Genomic DNA, 20,985 nt, shown 5'->3' on the forward strand with positions numbered 1-20,985 from the left:
GCCTGCTAGGTGGTGCAATTTTCCTTTTTCAAGCTGGTACTAGTTAGTGACAGATTTGTACTCCTTATCAGCCAAGGCCCGAGCCTGCAGTGGCCACAATTGTCCTCAAAGCGAATTTGTTGGCCACCCCTTGCCTCTCTGACAAAAGATTTTCTTTTTTTTTTTTTTTTTTTTTCTTTTTTTTTTTTTCTTCTTCAAACTCAGCCGGTATGTGACCCAGATATGACCATGTGACAGCTGTGAAGCCATCATACGTGGGTCTCAGGTCTGCATCATAGTTTGATTTTCTTTCCTCTCCTCCCCCCCTCCCTCACTCCATCATCACTACAATATATCAAATATTCCACCAGTGGCTCAGGTCAAACTAATTATAGTAAGAAAGAGAAAAAAGAAAGTAAGAAAAAACAAAAAAAACACAAACACCAGCAAAAAACAAACTCCACCTACCCATCTTAACATTAAGTGGTTAATATCCCTTTCCGACCACCCACTTATTTTATGGGCATGCCCTCCATGCATGAGACATCAGGGCCGGACCAAGCCAATGGAGGGGACAGGCCTCATGCACAAACAGGTCACATATCTAAGCTGAGAAGCAAAGCAATTACTCTTATTTCACCTTTCATACACATTCATATAAGTGCCTTCTATACTTCAACATATATCCATGCATCTGCACATTCATCCATCCATTTATCCTTACAATTTCAGTTGGTAATATAGTGGTTATTTGGTTCTTTTCTCCTCATCCCCTCCACTTCAAATACTTAACTACATATTATATGTTACTTATTTTTTCCCATGCAATTTTCCATTCCTCCATTTGTTTGTTGGTGCCAGCATCTTCTACACTGCCCTCGCCACCTTGCAAAAAATCTGACATCATCCATATCCACTCTTCCATACTGGGAGCTTCGGGCTTCTTCCAGGATTTTGCTATAAGTTTCCTGGCCACAATTGCTGCAGGGATTACTAGTTTATTTGCATGTCTAAAGCGATCAGGTTCCATGCAACTCAACAGAGCGGTACTGGGATGAAAAGGGGAAGGAAGTTTAATGAAATCTCCTATCTCTCTCCAAAAGTTCTGTATAACCGGGCACGACCACCACATATGCATATATGAACCAAACACGGTAAGACATCTCCAACAGTTCCCATTTCCGCCTTTAAAGTTAGCCATCTTAGAGGGTGTGAAGTACCATCTCGTCATGAGTTTATAATTAACAAGTTGAAATGAGGTATAGCTGGGGGTCCAAATTTCCTGGAATACTGCTCCCCAATCCAAGTTTTGGATATGATTTAGGTCTTGTTCCCAGCTTCTACAGAACTTAGGTAGAGGATCAGTTTGACAACTGTCAAGAAAAAAATATAAATTTGCTGTCATTCCCTTCCCCACCCTCGAATGAAGAAAACACTTTTCATAAATATTTATGGTTTTACTTATATTATCCTTATGTTTGGAAAGGTAGCTCCTGACCTGGAAGCTCCACAGCCCATTATCCATTCTGACCATGTTATAGATCTCCCTCAATGTGGAATCTCTGTGGCCAACCAAGTCTAGGATTCTAACATCTCGAGGGAGCCCACATTCCTTGAACCACCCTGAAGTTAAGCCAGGTTGAAAATCTGGGTTATTGCGTAGAGTGGTTAGTAATGATATTTTATTGCTCTTTGACATAGATCTTATAACTTCCATGTGGGTTTTAATTGCAGGTGCTAATAATGGATGGCTGATAGAAGGGAGGAGTTTTGCTACCGTGTGGGGGTGCCATGAATCCAACATATCGTAATTAAACAGACTTCTTTCATATGTTGTCCAGAATCTCTTCGGGTCGCATATCCTGAGATCTAAGATTCTTTGCAATTGGAAACATTGGGCATATCGTTTAATATTTGGTGCCCCCATTCCTCCCAATTTCTTATGCCTGCTTATTATCTTATATGAAATTCTGCGGTTTGGTGTTCTCCATATGAAATTTTGAAATATATTGTTCCAGACATTATACCAATTCCTTTGGATGTTTATTGGCAAATTTTGTACTGTAAATATTATTTTAGGAAGAATTTTCATTTTTATAAAGTTGATTTTCCCAATTGTATTAAATTGGGCATTTTTCATTTTACTCAGTGTCTTCTCACAATCTTTTTGCACTGGTGTATAATTATGTTTGAATAGATCATTGAAATCACTACATAAGTTGATACCGAGATATTTAATATAAGAATTGGTATAATGAATGCCATACCTTAGTTGTAGGGTACTCAATATTTCGGCGGGACTTTTTATGTTTAATACTGTAGTTTTAGAATTGTTTACTTTATAGTTCGAGTATTTGGAAAATTCAGTTATTATTTTATTTGCTTCTTCGAAAGAGGTCAGGGGATTGGTTAATGTCAAAAGAAGGTCGTCCGCGTATGCTAGTAGTTTACTTTCATAGTTACCTATATGCCACCCAGATATCTCCCTGTCAGAATGGATCATGCGTATTAACACTTCTATGCCTAAATTGAATATTAGCGGGGAGATTGGACATCCCTGCCTCACGCCGTTCCACAAAGGGAAGGAGTGTGTCAAGGTACCGTTGATTTTTACTCTGGCTGTTTGGTTTAAATATAGATTTTTGATTCGTTTGATAAAGATGGGACCGATACCATAGTGTTCTAAAGTTGTGTAGATAAATGGTCTTGAAATACGGTCAAACGCCTTTTCAGCGTCAATGGCCGCTAAGATGGCATCTTCATTACGAATTTTTGCGTTATATATAAAGTTTATTGCTGAAGAAATATTGTCCGATAGTCTGCCCGATTTTCTAAAACCCATCTGCTCCTTCCCCAGTAGCTGATCTAACACCTTTTCCAGTCTTAATGTTAGAATTTTTGAATATATTTTAACATCAATATTAATTACCGAAATGGGACGATAGTTGCTACACTGTAGGGGATCTTTACCTTCTTTATGTATTAGGGTGATTGTGGCCTGATTTGATTCTCTAGAAAAGGTCTCACTTTCATCCAGATTTTCGCCATCCTATGGTCACCTGTCATATTTCTGAAGATGAGTCAGTGACATGACTATGCACTCAAAGTGCTGGAGAGTTCAGAGATATATAAATACATAATAGCTATCCTTTAGTGACCCCTGCTCCTAGTTCTCCTCTAGTGACTCCTGCTCCTAGCTCTCCTCTAGTGACCCCTGTTCCTAGCTCTCCTGAAATGACCCCTGCTCCTAGCTCTCCTCTAGTAATACCTGCTCCTAGTTCTCCTCTAGTGACTCCTGCTCCTACCTCTCCTCTAGTGACCCCCTGTTCCCAGCTCTCCTGAAATGACGCCTGCTCCTAGCTCTCCTCTAGTAATACCTGCTCCTAGTTCTCTTCTAGTGACTCCTGCTCCTAGCTCTCCTCTAGTGACCCTGTTCCCAGCTCTCCTGAAATGACGCCTGCTCCTAGTTCTCCTCTAGTAATACCTGCTCCTAGTTATCTTCTAGTGACTCCTGCTCCTAGCTCTCCTCTAGTGACCCCTGTTCCTAGCTCTCCTGAAATGACCCCTGCTCCTAGCTCTCCTCTAGTAATACCTGCTCCTAGTTCTCCTCTAGTGACTCCTGCTCCTAGCTCTCCTCTAGTGACCCCTGTTCCTAGCTCTCCTGAAATGACCCCTGCTCCTAGCTCTCCTCTAGTAATACCTGCTCCTAGTTCTCTTCTAGTGACTCCTGCTCCTAGCTCTCCTCTAGTGACCCCTGTTCCTAGCTCTCCTGAAATGACCCCTGCTCCTAGCTCTCCTCTAGTAATACCTGCTCCTAGTTCTCCTCTAGTGACTCCTGCTCCTAGCTCTCCTCTAGTGACCCTGTTCCCAGCTCTCCTGAAATGACGCCTGCTCCTAGTTCTCCTCTAGTAATACCTGCTCCTAGTTATCTTCTAGTGACTCCTGCTCCTAGCTCTCCTCTAGTGACCCCTGTTCCTAGCTCTCCTGAAATGACCCCTGCTCCTAGCTCTCCTCTAGTAATACCTGCTCCTAGTTCTCCTCTAGTGACTCCTGCTCCTAGCTCTCCTCTAGTGACCCCTGTTCCTAGCTCTCCTGAAATGACCCCTGCTCCTAGCTCTCCTCTAGTAATACCTGCTCCTAGTTCTCTTATAGTGACTCCTGCTCCTAGCTCTCCTCTAGTGACCCCTGTTCCTAGCTCTCCTGAAATGACCCCTGCTCCTAGCTCTCCTCTAGTAATACCTGCTCCTAGTTCTCCTCTAGTGACTCCTGCTCCTAGCTCTCCTCTAGTGACCCTGTTCCCAGCTCTCCTGAAATGACGCCTGCTCCTAGTTCTCCTCTAGTAATACCTGCTCCTAGTTATCTTCTAGTGACTCCTGCTCCTAGCTCTCCTCTAGTGACCCCTGTTCCTAGCTCTCCTGAAATGACTCCTGCTCCTAGCTCTCCTGTAGTGACCCCTGCTCCTAGCTCTTCTCTATTGACCCCTGCTCCTAGCTCTCCTCCAGTGACCCCTGCTCCTAGCTCTCCTCTAGTGACTCCTGCTCCTAGTTCTCCTCTAGTGACTCCTGCTCCTAGCTCTCCTGTAGTGACCACTGCCCCTATCTCTCCTGCAGTGACCCCTGCTCCTAGCTCTCCTATAGTGATCCCTGCTCCTAGCTTTCCTATAGCAACCCCTGCTCCTAACTCTCCTGCAGTGACTACTGCCCCTGTCTCTTCTGCAGTGACCACTGCTCCTAGCTCTCCTGTAGTGACCCCTGCTTTAAGCACTCCTGTAGTGACCCCTTATTTGAGCTCTCTATAATGCCCCCTATTTATAGCTTTTCTATAGTGCCCTCTGCTTTTGGCTTTCTTATAGTTACCACAGATTTTAACTCCCTTTTAGTACCCTCTACTTCTAGCTCTCGTGCAATGCCACAATGTACTGGTCCCTTTCTGTAGTGGTTTCTGCTGTAGTAGACCCATGCCTTTTTAATTCCCACTGTTTTAGTCCTTTACTGTGTTGGTTCTCTGTTGTGCTGTATTGCTCCCATTGTGCTGTGGTCCTGCAATAGAACATCTGCTACGAGGCACATGACAGCAGGCGCCCATCTAAAGGGATACAGCACCATGCATGTGTGCACAGCCTCTGAGAATGCCATGCTGGTGTTGCAGAGGAAGCCAGCTGGGAAGAGCCAGACTTGTTGCAGGCAAGGTGAGCAGACCCAGAGTAAGCCACAATGGGGCCCTGGAGCAAATTTAGTATATTAATCCACAGGGTCCCTGAGCCAGCTGCTGCCACCTCCCTCCAGATCTCTCTCCTCTACTTTAGTTTCCTTGCAACTTTTTTGGCTGCATAGTAACTAACCTGTCCCAGTGCGCTGCATGCAGCAGAAATTGATTAAGAAGAAATGGGACCCTAGGCAAGATAGCAGTTTTTGCCAACCGCTGATGATCACCTAGTTTTTTTTTATAGTAAGATTTGGTGGGGGTCTGCATCCACCAGGCTCCTAGACTCGCTCCGGGCCCTAGGCAACTGCCTAGGATTTCCTTATAAAATGATCTGGCATGCAGCATAAAATCAGGTCACGCATGCAAATCCCTATAGCTGTGTATGGCATGTCTAGAGAGATTCGGAAGCGTTCTTGCATCACAGCAAGTGTCAGCATCGCATCTTGCAAACACATGTCAGCACAGTGGGAACTGGTTACTGGTTATATAGAATTATGCTAATTATTATGATACAAACGTAAATGGACTAATCAAATCTTGCAGACAGTGCAGTGTTGAGTGTTTGCTTGGCTCCCTTTTTTTACTATTAAATATTTTAGTTTAGTATCAGAAACTATTTAAATTGGAAAAGGGACATAAAGCTTTACACACCTTTTTATATGCTGTTAACGTGGTGTATGAAAAGTACATAGTTCTGGAAAATAACATGAGTGTTTTCTGGAAGGTCTTCCACATTTTTAGATGTGCTGTGAGTCAGTATGTTTTGCTAAGCAACATATTGTTGTTGTCATGCATGCCTCTATAAAGAATGTATCTTTGTAAATGAATTCAGTGTTTTTGTGACTCAGAAGGGGGAGTCACACGATAAGGACCATGCGAGTCATGATGTCCATCCATCATTGTCAGGCTCAGGGAAATATTGTTATCATCCATAGCAGATGCCACTCTGAATGACACTGGGTTTCTTTGTCCACGGATGAAATAGTTTTGTTGATTCATGCATATAATCACAAACTTATCAAAATGGATTTTTTTTGAACATTTTCTTGTGATCGGATGATTCAGCACCACACAACTGCAAACAATATATGGTAGCTGTATCACTAATTTGAAAAAAAAAATTATAGGAAAAAGTGTACCTGAAAGGAAAAGATAAAAGAGAAGGGAAAAAAGGCCAAAATTGATATGCACCTCTGTAAAGGGCAGCCTCTGGATAATCTACAGGCTTCCCCCCTCCCGCTTGCCTCCATAAATCCAGCACTAGGACCCTACACATTTCTTTGTTGAGGGTTTATTATCTACAGAGGTAAGTATCTGACTTTTGTTGTTTTTTCCCCCCAATTACAAGTTTACTTCAATCATATCTCCCAACTGCTTTTAGAGGGACAGTCTCACTATGGGAACCAAATCCTTCTGTCCCATCCAAACTGGAGATAACAGTATCTTTGTTTACATTCCAGTGTTGATACATTGATCTGTAACAAGTAAAAAACACTTTCTGAGAAGCTGTCTCTGCTTCAGGCACAGACAGAGCTCAGAACAACTCATTAGAAGATTTTAATATATAATAAAAAGCAGTTGGAATAAAATGCAATGGAAGCATTCAGGGCAAGAAAAACGACACTTTGGAAACTTTTAATTTGTAGACAGACAATATTACTTGTGCACAAAAGCAAATATGATAACTGTCTGATTAATAAAAAGTAGAAAAACACATTTTATTGAATGTTATGTCAGAGTTTCAGACCACTTTAAGGGTTGGGACCTACTAGGCACATTTTGACAGTGCTTGCCGATTGTCGGCGCCTGGCAAAGCACAGTGCCAGGGGATCCCAATAGGGCTGGTCCACCTACCGTTTTTCCCTGAAAAAAAAGAGACACTGTCTTATATTAATTTTTCATTAAAAATATGTGCTAGGGCTTATTTTCGGGGAGGTCTTATATTTGTGGGGGTAGCCAAATCCCCCTTTAGTCAGATCCCCCAGTATATAGCACGATCCCCCGCCCAGTACATATGGTAGCCAGATCCCTCCAGTACATAGCCAGATCCCCCTGTATATAGCAAGATCCCCCCCAGTACATACGGTAGGAAGATCCCTCCAGTACATAGCCAGATCCCCCAGTATATAGCAAGATCCACCCCAGTACATACGGTAGCAAGATCCCTCCAGTACATAGCCAGATCCCCCTGTATATAGCAAGATCCCCCCCCCCCCCAATACATATGGTAGGAAGTTCCCTCCAGTACATAGCCAGATCCCCCAGTATATAGCAAGATCCCCCCAGTACATACGGTAGCCAGATCCCTCCAGTACATTGCCAGACTTCCCTCCCCCCTAGTATATAGCCAGATCCCCTAAGTATATAGCCAGATCCCCTAAGTATATAGCCAGATCTCCTAGGTAGTGGTACTGGTAACAACTAACCTTCCACCTCCACCACGCAGCCGCTGCTGCGGCCGCTTTACCTCCCATGCTTCTTGCTCTCTACTACAGATGATCAATGAGATCTTTCCGAAAGTATGTACATTTTTATGCAAATGTATACAGCTTGAAAATTGACCAATCAATTTAAACCCAGGTTTAAATTGATTGGTCCATTTCAAGCTGCATATATTTGCATAACAATTTTCATCAACTCGGAATAATTTGCATATCTGTGATCATCCCTACTCTCTACTCCAGAAACTCAGATCCTCCTGCAGGCTGCAGCTAGCGATGTGCATAATTCAGCCTGGGCTCCGATCAGCGGTGAAGGCAGCTAAAGTTATACAGTATCAGCGCTGCCCTCTATAGGAAGTAAACAGAGATCACTTCCTGTACACGGGCTCTGTTGCTGTAGTGTTCAAGTCTATCTGCTTTCACTGCTGATGCATCTGAATTAGCCACAGCCCGCAGGGGGATCCAACTTTCTGGTGGAGAGGAGAGGTAGATCAGCCACTGCAGCAGGGGAGCAGGGGGGGGGGGTTAAATGGGGGAGAACAGCTAGGTCTTATATTCAGGGAATGTCATATTTCAAGCATGTCAGATTTGCTGAGAACAGGGTGGAGTTTCTGACATTAATGCATTATTAACCCTACCACCCGCTGGTCCTTGCAGCAATAATAGAGAGCAGGCACAATTTTCCCCTCCATAACAATTTGAGTCAAGATGTGGTTCCCTCCCTCCCCTGATGCAGAGTAACACAGCAGAGCAGTTGGCTACTAACCTACTTCAGTGGTGGGTCAGATCTGTACGTCTTTGCTACAGCTACCTGCTGTCTCTCCCCTCCACCCTGGTCTTGAGTCATCACACAACAAGCAGAAGACCAAGACCTTACCTGCTCCCTGACTCTAACCCTCCTGATTTACACAAAACCCTAACTGATACTCATCACCTTCAGTGGGCTTTTCACTACTATGTGTTGCTGAGTATTGGAACTAAAACCAACCATCCCTGCCCAGAAAGTCTCCTCCAACATGAGTGCAGGGCTTCGATATTTATAGACAAAGCCCTGCTCCAAAAAGGAAAGCCAGTAGCGGCCCATTCCTCCACCCCAACACTATCAGCACAGGGTTTGGCCATTATATAGCCAAAGCCCTGTGACTAATCCATTGGCACTAGAGTTACCTGCATTGGTCAATGATGCAAACAACAATGGAAAAAAACTTTGTTTTCCTTAAAGGGACTCCGAGCAGTGCAGAAACTATGGAAAGATGCATATCATTTTAAAGCTCTCTTTCTCCTCTTTCCAATGATATATAAACCGCCGCCATACGCCTTTTAGTTTTCGCTATTTTTGCGATTGAAATTGCAGCGGCCGCGATTTCAGTCGCGAAAATAAAGAAAACTAAAAGGCGTAGGGCGACGATTTAGGTGTCGCCAGAAAGAGGAGAAAGAGAGCTTTAAAATGATATCCATCTTGCCATAGCTACTTGTATTACACAGGACGACACTTTCCCCAGTGTCAGCAGCTCCATTCAGCAGAAAAAGTCGCCCTGTGTAATACAATGTAACTATGGCAAGATGGATATTATTTTAAAGCTCTCTTTCTCCTCTTTCTGGCGACACCTAAATCGCTGCCCTACGCCTTTTAGTTTTCTTTATTTTCGCGATTGAAATTGCGGTCGTGGCAATTTCAATCGCGAAAATAGCGAAAACTAAAAGGCGTAGGGCGGTGGTTTACATATCATTGGAAAGAGGAGAAAGAGAGCTTTAAAATGATATGCATCTTTCCATAGTTTCTGCACTGCTCGGAGTCCCTTTAAGTGGGTATGGGTTAGAATCCTTTTTATGTTTTTATCACTGCCTGTTACTTTGTTTTTGAAATTTGCCTCACTTTCTGTCTCTCTCATGAATCTCACAAAATTACAGTAAGTAAAAGGGGCAACCATAATATGCAGACTTTGTACTGTATATAACCCTTCCCTACTATTTCTCAAACTAGGAAAATGCAGTACTTTTTGTGTTGAATGGATTTCAGGCACATTTATTCATTAATATACTGAAAGCCTTTACAAAGGAAATGCTCTTGGAACAAGCACTTTCTTATCCTATTACATAAAAACTCTCATATATAAACAAATCTGGTGTCACTACTCTAATTTCCATACGTAGGAGGGTAGTCAAGGAAAGCAAGATGTGCACCATGTGTCCTTTAGACTAAACAGCTTTGGATTTTTTAGTTTATTTTGTGAATTACTACACGGCTTACAACAAGATGGATCTGGTCACATAGCTTAAATAACTTGCATAGCTTGAATACATACGTGTCAACGTCTCAGACCTATGTTGTGGATTTAGAAGCACAAGTGCTGCATACCCCTACCGTATTACAGTCTTTTTTTTCATAGTATTTCTATGCATTAACCAGCCCAGTATGTAGAGTTTATTTCTCCTCATCTACTGAGTCTGTAATAGGGCTCCTACAATAATGTCACTGGGTGTCAAAACTGTTTATGGCTCTGTGTGGCAATTACTAATCTTGCGCAGGTTTACTCTCAGGTTTTTCTTTATTCAGACATGTGTGCTATTGCGGATGTGCTCATTGTGTAGAATGAGTTGACATCCAACAATGAGATTGGCATTGGGGCTTTCCTCTGTTCCCTGGATATGTGGAATCAGCAATCCATGCATCATTGGATGTTTTAGGAATATCCACTGGCTTCATGTGAGTTGAGCCCGATTCTTTTTTATTTTTTTGCTGTGTGTAGTTGATTGCCTCACCCTGAGAGCTCTTCACAGGTAGGTTATTTTAAGTAAACCATGATTTTTTTCTTTTCTGTTTGACCTCTATCTTTTTGCTCAGATCACTTGTGAAGTGGTCTTAGCTTCCTTAAGTATCCAGTGTAGTCAAATGCTGGATCCACACGGTGCGTTCGCGCACTTCGATTTCCCGCTCGATTCCCGTCGATTCGTTTATTTCCAACATGTCCGATTTGGATTTCGATGGATCGTCAGGTCGATTTGGCATACGTTGCATGCGAATCGACCTAACGATCCATCGAAATCCAAATCGGACATGTTGGAAATAAACGAATCGACGGGAATCGAGAGGGAAATCGAGTGCGCGAACGCACCGTGTGGATCCAGCAAAAGAGCAATTAACAATATATCTGCAGACTGCAACTCCCAGCTATCAGTAGGCTGGAATTCCTTAAAGATAACTCAGCACCTACTATATAAATGAAAATATATAAAATGAAATTCCCTACAAGGAAGGTACGTAATAGAGTAGGCTGTATGGGGGTGATTGGCATTACTTACCTACAGAGGGCTGCCCCTCTGACCCCTGTCCGTATGGGATCCACCATCTTCCCCAAAGAGAGCTGCAGTTGCCAACGATTCAAGCTCCCGGCGTTGTCTCCAACCTCTGCAATGCATGCCGGGAGATATTGTCTGTCAACGTATGTACATCTCCCAGCATGCACTGCAGTCACAGCGATCGGCTGTCATAGGCGTCTGCCTATGAGAGCCGATCTCTCTCTTGTCCCCCAGAGGGACAGCCGTGTCACACGGCTGTCCCCAGTACAGCGCTGCTGCTGATTGCAGCACTGTACTGTGTAAATAGACGGCGATCACGCCGTCTAACAGTCTCCTGAGTGTGAAGGCCGCTCGGAGACTGAAGACGGGGCGGAACTCCGCCCCCGAGAAGGAGATGCGCGCACAGCCTGCGCACAATCTCCTTTAGTAGCCAGCTCCAGGACCTGACGCCAATTGGCGTTAGGCGGTCCTGAGGCTGCCGCCGCGACCACGCCCATTGGTGTGGGGCAGTCTTGAAGTAGTTAATGTGCATTACGCAAATAGCATAATGTGCATTTTACATGTAACACAGGCACAACACCTGCTATGTCACTTGCGTAAATGCTTGTTATGTAAAATTGATGTGTGCTGTGCGCTTTATGGATCAGCGCCAGTGTCTGTCTTGAACATTTGAACTATTGTGTGTGCTCATTGTGCCTGTGATACTGCATTGTCTGCATATGTAGCCCTTACTAGCATGGTATGTCATATGAAACTCCAAAACTAGACTATGGTGCTAACCTGTAGGTAATACAGAATTTCTGTGCCTTTGCTAAATGGAAGTGTTAGGCCAGTAGTAGTTTTTGTGCGATCACATATGGCCCATTCAGGATATTCTCTTCCCGAGAAATTAACTAGTGTTCTAACTGTCAATATGACCCCCCCCCCCCTATCCCACCTTTGAAAGCAATATGTTTTCTTACAAAATAGTGCTCAATACTGCATATCAGCCTGGATGACTTTTAGCCAATTCTTCCTCACAGAACGGCTTCAACCCACAAATGTTATGGACTGCTCACTTCAGGTTCTCTCCACAACATTCCTATAGAAATAAGGCCTGGTGTTTGACACAGACATTCCAATCCCATTAACTTTCATCTGCATCCTCCATTAATGGCATTAATTTATATGTTTTGAGTACTTGTCTTGCTGCATCATTACAATTTTCTGAAGCTTCAATTCATGGACAGATATCCTGACAATTTCCAGAAGACTTACATGGTTCCACCCTGGACTCTCAGGATCATTAATGATGGCATGCTGTCCTTGTCCAAATGCAGTAAAGGAGGCAGTGTTCACTTTTGAACAAGCCTCACACTTTGAACAATCGCAAATGCGCTGCATGCAGCGTTTCGAGGGTGATTGTGCTGTGATTCTCGTTCAATTGAACAGGAATCACAAGTGCAAATCCAGCTGAATCACAGGATTTTTCATATGGTTTGATCCACAATTAGCCTGCAGGTAATCATCTAAACAGACAGCACCAACTGCCGTTATCTATAACCACACTCCCTAACAATGCAATACGCTAAAATGTGGTTTGTTTTTTTTTTGGTTTTTTTTTAAATAAATATACATATGCACAGAGGGAGATACTGGTTGCTTGGCTGGAAACAGACGTTATTTCCCACAATGTAGCAGGGCTCCCACAGTGTGATGTCAGGTCCTGACATCACACCATGGGACGGTTTCACCATAATATCAGCCATACAGACCTCCCTGATAAGGGGTAAAGAGGCACCCAATGAATATAAAATGCTCTAAAAACAATAAAATGAAAAAAACAAGGTGGCTTACCTCAAAGATGAAAATTTCATACAAGATGAATTTGTTTAATGGTATAAAAATGGTATAAACAACACCTCTAAGGCACCCCGAACACAGCTTTCTGTTGGCAGTGGCACTTTATTTTGCCTGATAAAGTGGGCTAGATCCACGAAACAGGTTGCCTGTGCTTTTTATACCATTAAAAAAATTCATCTTGTATGAAATTGTCATCTTTGAGGTAAGCCACCTTGTTTTTTTTCATTTTATTGTTTTTAGAGCATTTTATATTCATTGGGCGCCTCTTTACCCCTTTTTTGTGTCTCACTCCCCCCCCCCCCCCCCCCCCCTTGTGGCTGAGGGCAGTGTTCTTACACCTGACCCCGAGTGGTTCACGCCATCAAATGGGTTCTTGAGAGTGCAACCTTCTTTTTTCCATAAGAGCGACCATTTTCTGGACCTCTGGTATACCCGAGTGGAGTTAAGTTTGTACACTCCACCCGTCTGAAGTGGTCGGTTGCCCCTTGTGCAACCCCCTTTTGTGAGTATACTCACCTACTTTTGATTTTCCACTCACGATTTTTTGACATACTGCATCATTTGGGCTCCGATTGCCTGTGTTTTAATCATTTTAGTGTTTACACTACACCCTTTTTCCAGACCTCCCTGATGATCTATTTGAGAAAAGGTAAAGATTTCTTGTGGGAAAATGGGTACCAGCTACTGATTGGAATGAAGTTCAATCCTTGGTCACAGTTCCTCTTTAAGTTCGGCAGCAGTAGCTGTATGATAAGCTCATGGTTATTTATTTTCCCTGCAGTTAACTGCTCTGCCAAGATCCACTACACAAGAATGTGCAAGCACAGGAAATGTATGTTCAGAAGTGTGTTTGGCAGCATGACACCTACCGCCACACAGTAAACAAATAGCGCTTCACGGAGATCTTCTTTAAATTAAATAACAATTTTAATAGCCCTTACAAAATGTTGTATTGACGTGGCCTCAGTTAAATTGGATTTGTATGTGGTTGGCAGCTGCTCTTCATTCCAAAGTACTACTGGCTGCTAAGGACAAGATGACTACATTCAGTTCTGCAACGATTTCAAATCCTAATTGCATTCATAAATTTCAAATATGTCTTACTTCTACCTAGAACAGCTTTGTTTTTGTTTTGTAATTTGCATTCATAAGATTTTAATTAGGATGAAAGTCTGAAATCTGTTACTCATTATGGCATCACAGTACTGCACTCCAAAAACACCCACAGCTTCTTGGAGTTCTGTCTGTGCATGATAAAACAAACTTTTGTCTGAATAACTTTTCAAATTTCCTGATTCATATGCAAAAGGTCAGCAAACAGCAGATAGGTAGACAGATGGACAGACATACAGACATGCAAGCAAAAAAATATATGATAAATGAGAGTTCACCAGTGTCTCTTATTTTACAAAATAAGTACATGGAGGAAGTTGAAGAGCTCTGAGCACATTCAAGAGAACAACCCATACTGGTTTAGGGCACCAGAAGCAACAAATGTACTTTCTTGTGCTAAATGCTACATGTCGAAGAGTGAGAATACATAAGCCTTGTACACCCACTAGATGGTTCTCTGCCTAGGCAGCTGGTCAGGGCCACGTCTGCCAAGATTCTATCATGTGTACACAGTTTCTGACCTTCCCCGACATGTCACAGACATGGCAGGATCATCTCAGCTCTTCCTGATCCCACCTGCTCCAGTGCACTACACTGTTGTCTCACTGCTCCCTTCCATAGCAACAGAATGCTTTGCTATTCTCTAGAATGTAATCCTGAAATATCAGGATCCCTATAGCTACGTTCACACACTGGTTTGAACTTGGCCATGGAAGATGATAAAGACTGCCTTGGCTCAGTATCATGAGTCAATGCAGCATGTGTACAGCGGCCACTCAACATTTGCTTATGATCCAGCATGCTGGAGGTGTAAATTGCTGCTGCTTGAAAAGGCCAAGGTGGTGTTCACAGTGTTGCGATCACCAGCGATTAGTGATTTGCTGAAATTGCAAACATGGTGCATGCAGCATTTTTTATAATTTTGGAATGATAAAAGCCGCATTTAGTGGCATTACATGGAAATTTGGATGCATGGCGGCAGCTGCTAGAAGGTGCCTCAGGGCGCCCAATTTGATTTTCTTTGCCGCAAATCACAGAGCACCTGTTATGCAATGCCACAATGTAGTTATCCGCAAGCCATTATCTTTATGCAAGCCTGTCTGGAACAAATGGCCCGTCTTGCAGCTAATTGGGGGCCCCTGGGTGCCCAATTTAACCGCCATAGCTGCATATTGCAGCTTTGTGGAGCAGGGGGGGTTACCTTAAGGAGGGGGATTTAGGGTTAGGCGCCACTAGAGGGGGTTAGGTTTAGGCACCACCGGGGGGGAAGGGGTTTAGTGTTAGGCACCACCAGGGGGTTTTAGGGTTAGGCACCATGGGGGGGGGGGGGGGGTCTTAGGGTTAGGCACCACCACAGAAGGGTTCTGATATTTTACTATCAAAATTCACAAGTACAATATCACTACCCTTAGCTATAATTTGCTAGTGGAAATCCCTGCGCCCTTTTTTCCAGGCGCCTTTATTTCATGTATGCAAGATAATCACCACCAGCACAAAAGCAAAGTATAAGAAACCAATAGAATTTTCCCACCTAATGTAAATTCCTAAAAGCAGCAATCTAATACTTAAAGCCTTAAAGGACTTCCGAGGCCAAATGATGAAAAAAGTTAACAACCTGCATCCTATTTTAAGGCACGGAGGACGCCGTCCGCGCCCTCCGTGCCGTTCTGCCGGGTCCTCGCCGCTCAATAGCCCCCGGGCCAGCTCCCGACCTCACGGCTTGGATCGGGCTCTCCTGCCTGCACAAAGATGGCCGCATGAGCTGGCCGCGGCTGCGCAGTCCGCTTAGCCACGAGTGCGGCTGCGCAGCTCTAGGGCCAACCCCTGATCCACGCTACAGGCTGTTTCCTGGATGGTAGTGCGGTAGAGTGTGTGTAAAGCTGGCTTAGATTAGGTGATACAGGCCTGTGCTATATACATATATGTGACGCATAGTTCTTCAGCAACAATTTTAATTGGTTTTTAAGATGGCTAATTTTTGCATGCAATTAAACTGAATTGTGCAGTTTTTGGAATATGAATAAAAATTGATTTATCTGGCAAATACATTGTGAACCCTGGCCGTGTATGTATTGTATTTGTGTTGTGAATTGGGGTGATGTGTCACAACACAAGCAAGTATCAGGAAATCAATAGTTATACAAAATTACCTTGGTGACGCTTTTTTTCTTATTAGATACACACCTGGCCACCCACTTCACTCCTCCAACAACCTTGACTACAGGACTTCACTAGAGTTGCCCCCATCCTGTGGAACTCTCTCCCACTGCCCATCACGCTTGCCCCCTCCTTCAACACCTTCAAAAAAAAGCACTCAAAACTCACTTCTTCACCTCGACGCTGCCCTAAACTCTCTCTGCCGAGAACTTCTTGATGCACCCCCCTCCTTTTGTATCACCACCCCTCCCTCTAGATTGTAAGCCTTTGGCAGGACTTTCTCCCCTTGTGTATCATACTTGATTTTACACCCTACCCAGAATATGTGAACCTGTATTATTAGCACTACTACTCCAGTGTATGATCTGGCATTGTATTACTACCTGTATTGTGTTGTATATCTTATTGCTTTTTTATTAAATGTATTGTATCTTTTGTCTATTACCTGTATTGTGCTGTCGGTCACCCATGTTATCATTGTCTGTAATCCTATGTATTGTACAGTGCTGCATAATATGTTGGCGCTATATAAATCCAATAAATCATAATAATAATAATAATAATAATAATAATAATAATAATAATACAAGTGTGAACCAAGCCTAAAGGCTGCAGTTACACATATATTTAATCAGGTGCATGACTAAAGGTGTATGCATCAATCCTTCAGATAACACTGTAGGAAACAAGTGCTGTACAGGCACTTGTTTCTAGTATAGCAAAACAACGCATAATGTGGCTATGGGGACAACAGTGCAGGGCATGCTAAAGCAGGCAGGATAAGGAAATGCACAATGAGCTAGGTTGTCACTGTTGCAGCGGCAGCACCACCACAGATTGTGATCGGTTTCATGCTGAAATCGATTCACAATCTGTTTGCAGTAAAGGCAGCCATACGATCCCTCTCTGATCAGATTCGATCAGAGAGGGATCTATCTGTTGGTCAAATCTGATGGCAAATCAACCAGTGTATAACCAGCTTAAGTTTCATCTGGCGTGTGTACTTTGCTTACGTCTCCAGTGATTGATCCCTTTGTTTGCATTACCACTTCAGCCTACAGCGTCGAAAATCTTAAGCATCCGAGCAATGTTCACCTCCCATTCATTCGCCAATAACTTTATCGTTACTTATCACAATTAATTTATTTATAGCTTGTTTTTTCCGCCACTAATTAGGCTTTCTTTGGGTAGTACATTTTGCTAAGAGCCACTTTACTGTAAATGCATTTTAACAGGAAGATTAAGATAGAAATGGAAAAAAATCATTATTCCTCAGTTTTTGGCCATTATAGTTTAAAATTAATACATGCTACAGTAATTAAAACCCATGCATTTTATGTGCCCATTTGTCCCACTTATTACACCGTTTAAATTACGTCCCTATCACAATTTATGGCGCCGATATTTTATTTAGAAATAAAGGTGCATTTTTTCAATTTGCGTCCATCACTATTTATAAGCTTATAATTTAAAAAAAATTAATAAGATACTCTCTACTCTCTTGACATGTATATTTAAAAAGTTCAGACCCCTAGGTAACTATTTATGTAGTTTTTTTTTTTTTATTGTAATTTTTTGTATTTTTTTTTTAAATACAAAAATGTATTTGGGTAATTTTAGTTTGGGAGGTAAATAGCTAATTTTAGATGTAATATAATGTATTTTTTTATTTAATTTAGGTATGTGGGTGCAGTTTACTATTTGGCCACAAGATGGCCACATTCAAAAAATTCCTAGATGTGAACGATCTCGCATCTAGGAACTATAAGAAGAAGGTGATGTTTCCTGGGGGCAGAAATACCGCGCTCTCTGATGAGAAAGCGTCGGCATTTCTGCCGGAGACTTAGATCGGTGAATGGGAATTATATTCCCATTCACTGATCGGGGGGGCAGCGGGAGGCAGCGGGAGCGCGCACGGGCGCGCGCCCGATCGCGCGCACCACACGGCTGCAGCAGCAGTGCCCATCTGGACGGATATATCCGTCCAGATAGGGCGAAGTGGTTTATCAGCTGTTCATCACAGATTTTCAGTTGTACAATTGAATAACTGATCTTCCACAACTACACAGTGCCACAATTAAATCAAGCAGCATAAAGTATTGGTTATTTAACTTCATTGGGAAACCAGAAGAGGGGTCACAAAGAAACTCTCAAATAGGTTCTAACCCTTTTTCACTCATCTTAAAACAATTTTTTTTTTTGTTAATGGACCTTGGCTTTAATTAAAAATTATTTTAACAAGGACTGGCTAGATTTTAACAATGAAGCTGAACACTAAACATAAGACTATGTTTCTATCTGCATTGAACATATTTGCCATCCCACGGATAACTACGAGTAAATTAATGTAGGCAGTATTCTGAAAATCACAAAATGTTCTGGATTTAAAAATAGCCTAATTTCCATAATTACTTTGAAGAGAAGTATTTTGGGCAGTCAAAAGCAGATAGAAAAAAAAATGGCTTATACACAAATCATCCTTTAATACATGATCAGTGGGTAGATCATAGCCTCTTCCTCCTGCTGGGAGGTATAGGAGAGATTTAATGGAATGATTTCAAAGACTAATTCATTGAGTTTGTAAACAGTTTTGCTAATGTTAATAATTCATGAATATTGATTTCAAAACTAATGTCGGTACTTGGTAATTAAATTACCCTATTTAATAGTTCCATCTGTATGAACAGAAGCATCTTGCCTATGTAAATGTCTTGTAGTTATGCTTTACAGTAGATGATGTTTGCAATGAGCTTATTAGTTACCCGCAAGAAAAAGGAACCCTTCGGAATTATATGTACATTCTGCACAAATTGATCATAAATTGTGATCTGATCTTCATCTAAGTCACAACAATAGACAATCACGGTCCGCTTAAACTAATACCACACAAATAAATGTTTCCATGTTTTTGTTGAACACATCATGTAAACATTTACAGTGAAGGTGGAAAAAGTATGTGCACCTTTGGATTTAATAACTGGTTGAACCTCCTTTGGCAGCAATAACTTCAACCAAACGTTTCCTGTAGTTGCAAATCAGATTGTATTTATTCCATATAGTAAATTGTGCAGTATAGATAAAGAATGTACAGTAACAAGACCAAAGCTATTTTGGTATGTCTATGCCGTTTACTATGGGATGGCGGAGTATGGAGTGGAGGAGGATGAGCTGGGAATAACTTTCTAATAATGTTAGCAGAAAAAAAAATCCAGAAAAGAGGCAGACATCCAGCTCCCAGACAATTTATAACTTATACGCAATGAAGATCATCAGCTGGCTGGACTGAGCAAGGTATCGAGCAATTTTTTAAAACTACAGAATTGCATTGATGAAGGTTACATGAAATAAAATGGGCTCAAATTTGTGGAGCATTTTTGTTCTCCTAAAATTTAAGCATATGGGGAGCTGAGGACACTTAGAGTGCACTCGATAAGCCACCTTGTTTGTGTGTGTATACCGCAGACATAATCTACAACCACTGCCACAGTCTTAGGTCAGTATTTCTTAGGGAGAAGTCATTTCATTTTCAGTAGTTTGGGGCAGTCGGAGGCAAAACAAAGTCTCTAGAAAGACCCACAAAACATTGGGAGAACATGTAAGCTCCACACAAATAGTACCCACTACCCAGACTGGGAACTGAATCGAGGACTGTATTTGTTATGATCATGTCTGCAGCGTTTATTGCTGGCTGCAGTGGTATTGTAACCCAAGCAGTTGTGATGTCATTACATGCATTTTCTTGCATAGTTTGGTTTGCACTTGAACTAGTTGCTGATTCCATCTGCAGTCACTCTGAAATTAATGACAGTTTGACATGCTCTTGTGTAAACAAACATTGTCTGCTGCAGTGGAGGGGCAGTCCCTTTCCTGCAGGCTGCATATCATTGTCTGCCTTTTCCTGCTATCAGCCTGTGATTAATTACCATTCACTTGTGTGGGAATCTGCAGGTCTGCTCCCATTGGATGACCTCAGTATAAAGAACTGCTTCCTGCAATGTCTCATGGGCTACCATAGTCTCAGACTCTATCTGTTACTCTGCTCGTGCCCCACCTCGTTCCTGGTCCGTGTGGACTGCGCTGACTCCTGCGAAGGGGTCAGCGAGTCCTCCTAGTTCTGCTCTTGTTCTAGAAGTTGTTACTTGCTTGTCTTGTGTCATATATTGGTTCATCGCCAATATATACGCATACTTGCGCATTTTGTTATTTTCCTTGTATCCGTGTTACGTTGATATATCAGTGTTGCTGATATATACGTACACGAACTGTTTATATCCTGTATTCCGTTAGTCAGCGTTCCAGCACGCTGAGCTAGTTATCCTGTTCCTGGTCCTGTTTGTTGATTGCGTTCATCTCTGCGAAGAGATAGCGAATCCTTCTGAGTCCTGTTCCCTGTATTACTCCAGTCCTAGTCAGCGTTCCTGCTTATGTCATATATCGGTTCATTGCCGATATATACATATGTTAGTCAGACCTTACAAATAGTTTCATTGATAGCTGTAATTGTAATACGCTAGGAAAACATACTTATTGTATATTTATCTGTGTTACGTTCATCTATCTCGATCCTGCTATTTCCTGTCTCTCCTGTCCTATCTTTGTGAGGCACGCCATCGCCGCAACGCATTGGCTGCCTCATTCCAGTCTGTCTGGTTTTGGACGCTTGCTGTCGCTAAGTAATCGCTAGCTAGCAAGCGTTCATTCTGTCTACCTGTCCTGATCTCCTCAGTCCTGGTTTATGCGCTCAGCGCTACTTTGCGCTGAGACGTTATTACGAAAGTGTTTGTGGCTGTTCAGATCTGCACCGGCTCTGTGCACCACAATCTCCTATTGGAGTCAGTCCTCTCCTCCACTAAACTGGGGATATCCTGATCCCTTGTGCTGGTGTGTGTACCTCCTTCACGTCAGCTTATGTGTTGTATGCTGACTGTGGAGATTACACCCCCAAGCT

At 42.6% G+C, this 20,985-nt stretch overlaps 1 long non-coding RNA gene across 1 annotated transcript; it reads left to right on the forward strand.

Moving 5' to 3' along the window:
* The first annotated feature begins 201 nt into the window (after window positions 1-201).
* Window positions 202-1,808, forward strand: LOC137561403 (uncharacterized). The gene is made up of 2 exons (XR_011030001.1): window positions 202-265; window positions 1,714-1,808. It is a non-coding gene; the product is annotated as an uncharacterized lncRNA (long non-coding RNA).
* The last annotated feature ends 19,177 nt before the right edge of the window (window positions 1,809-20,985 follow it).

This window comes from Hyperolius riggenbachi, chromosome 3, assembly GCF_040937935.1.
Source record: "Hyperolius riggenbachi isolate aHypRig1 chromosome 3, aHypRig1.pri, whole genome shotgun sequence".
Classification (NCBI taxonomy): Eukaryota; Metazoa; Chordata; class Amphibia; order Anura; family Hyperoliidae; genus Hyperolius; species Hyperolius riggenbachi.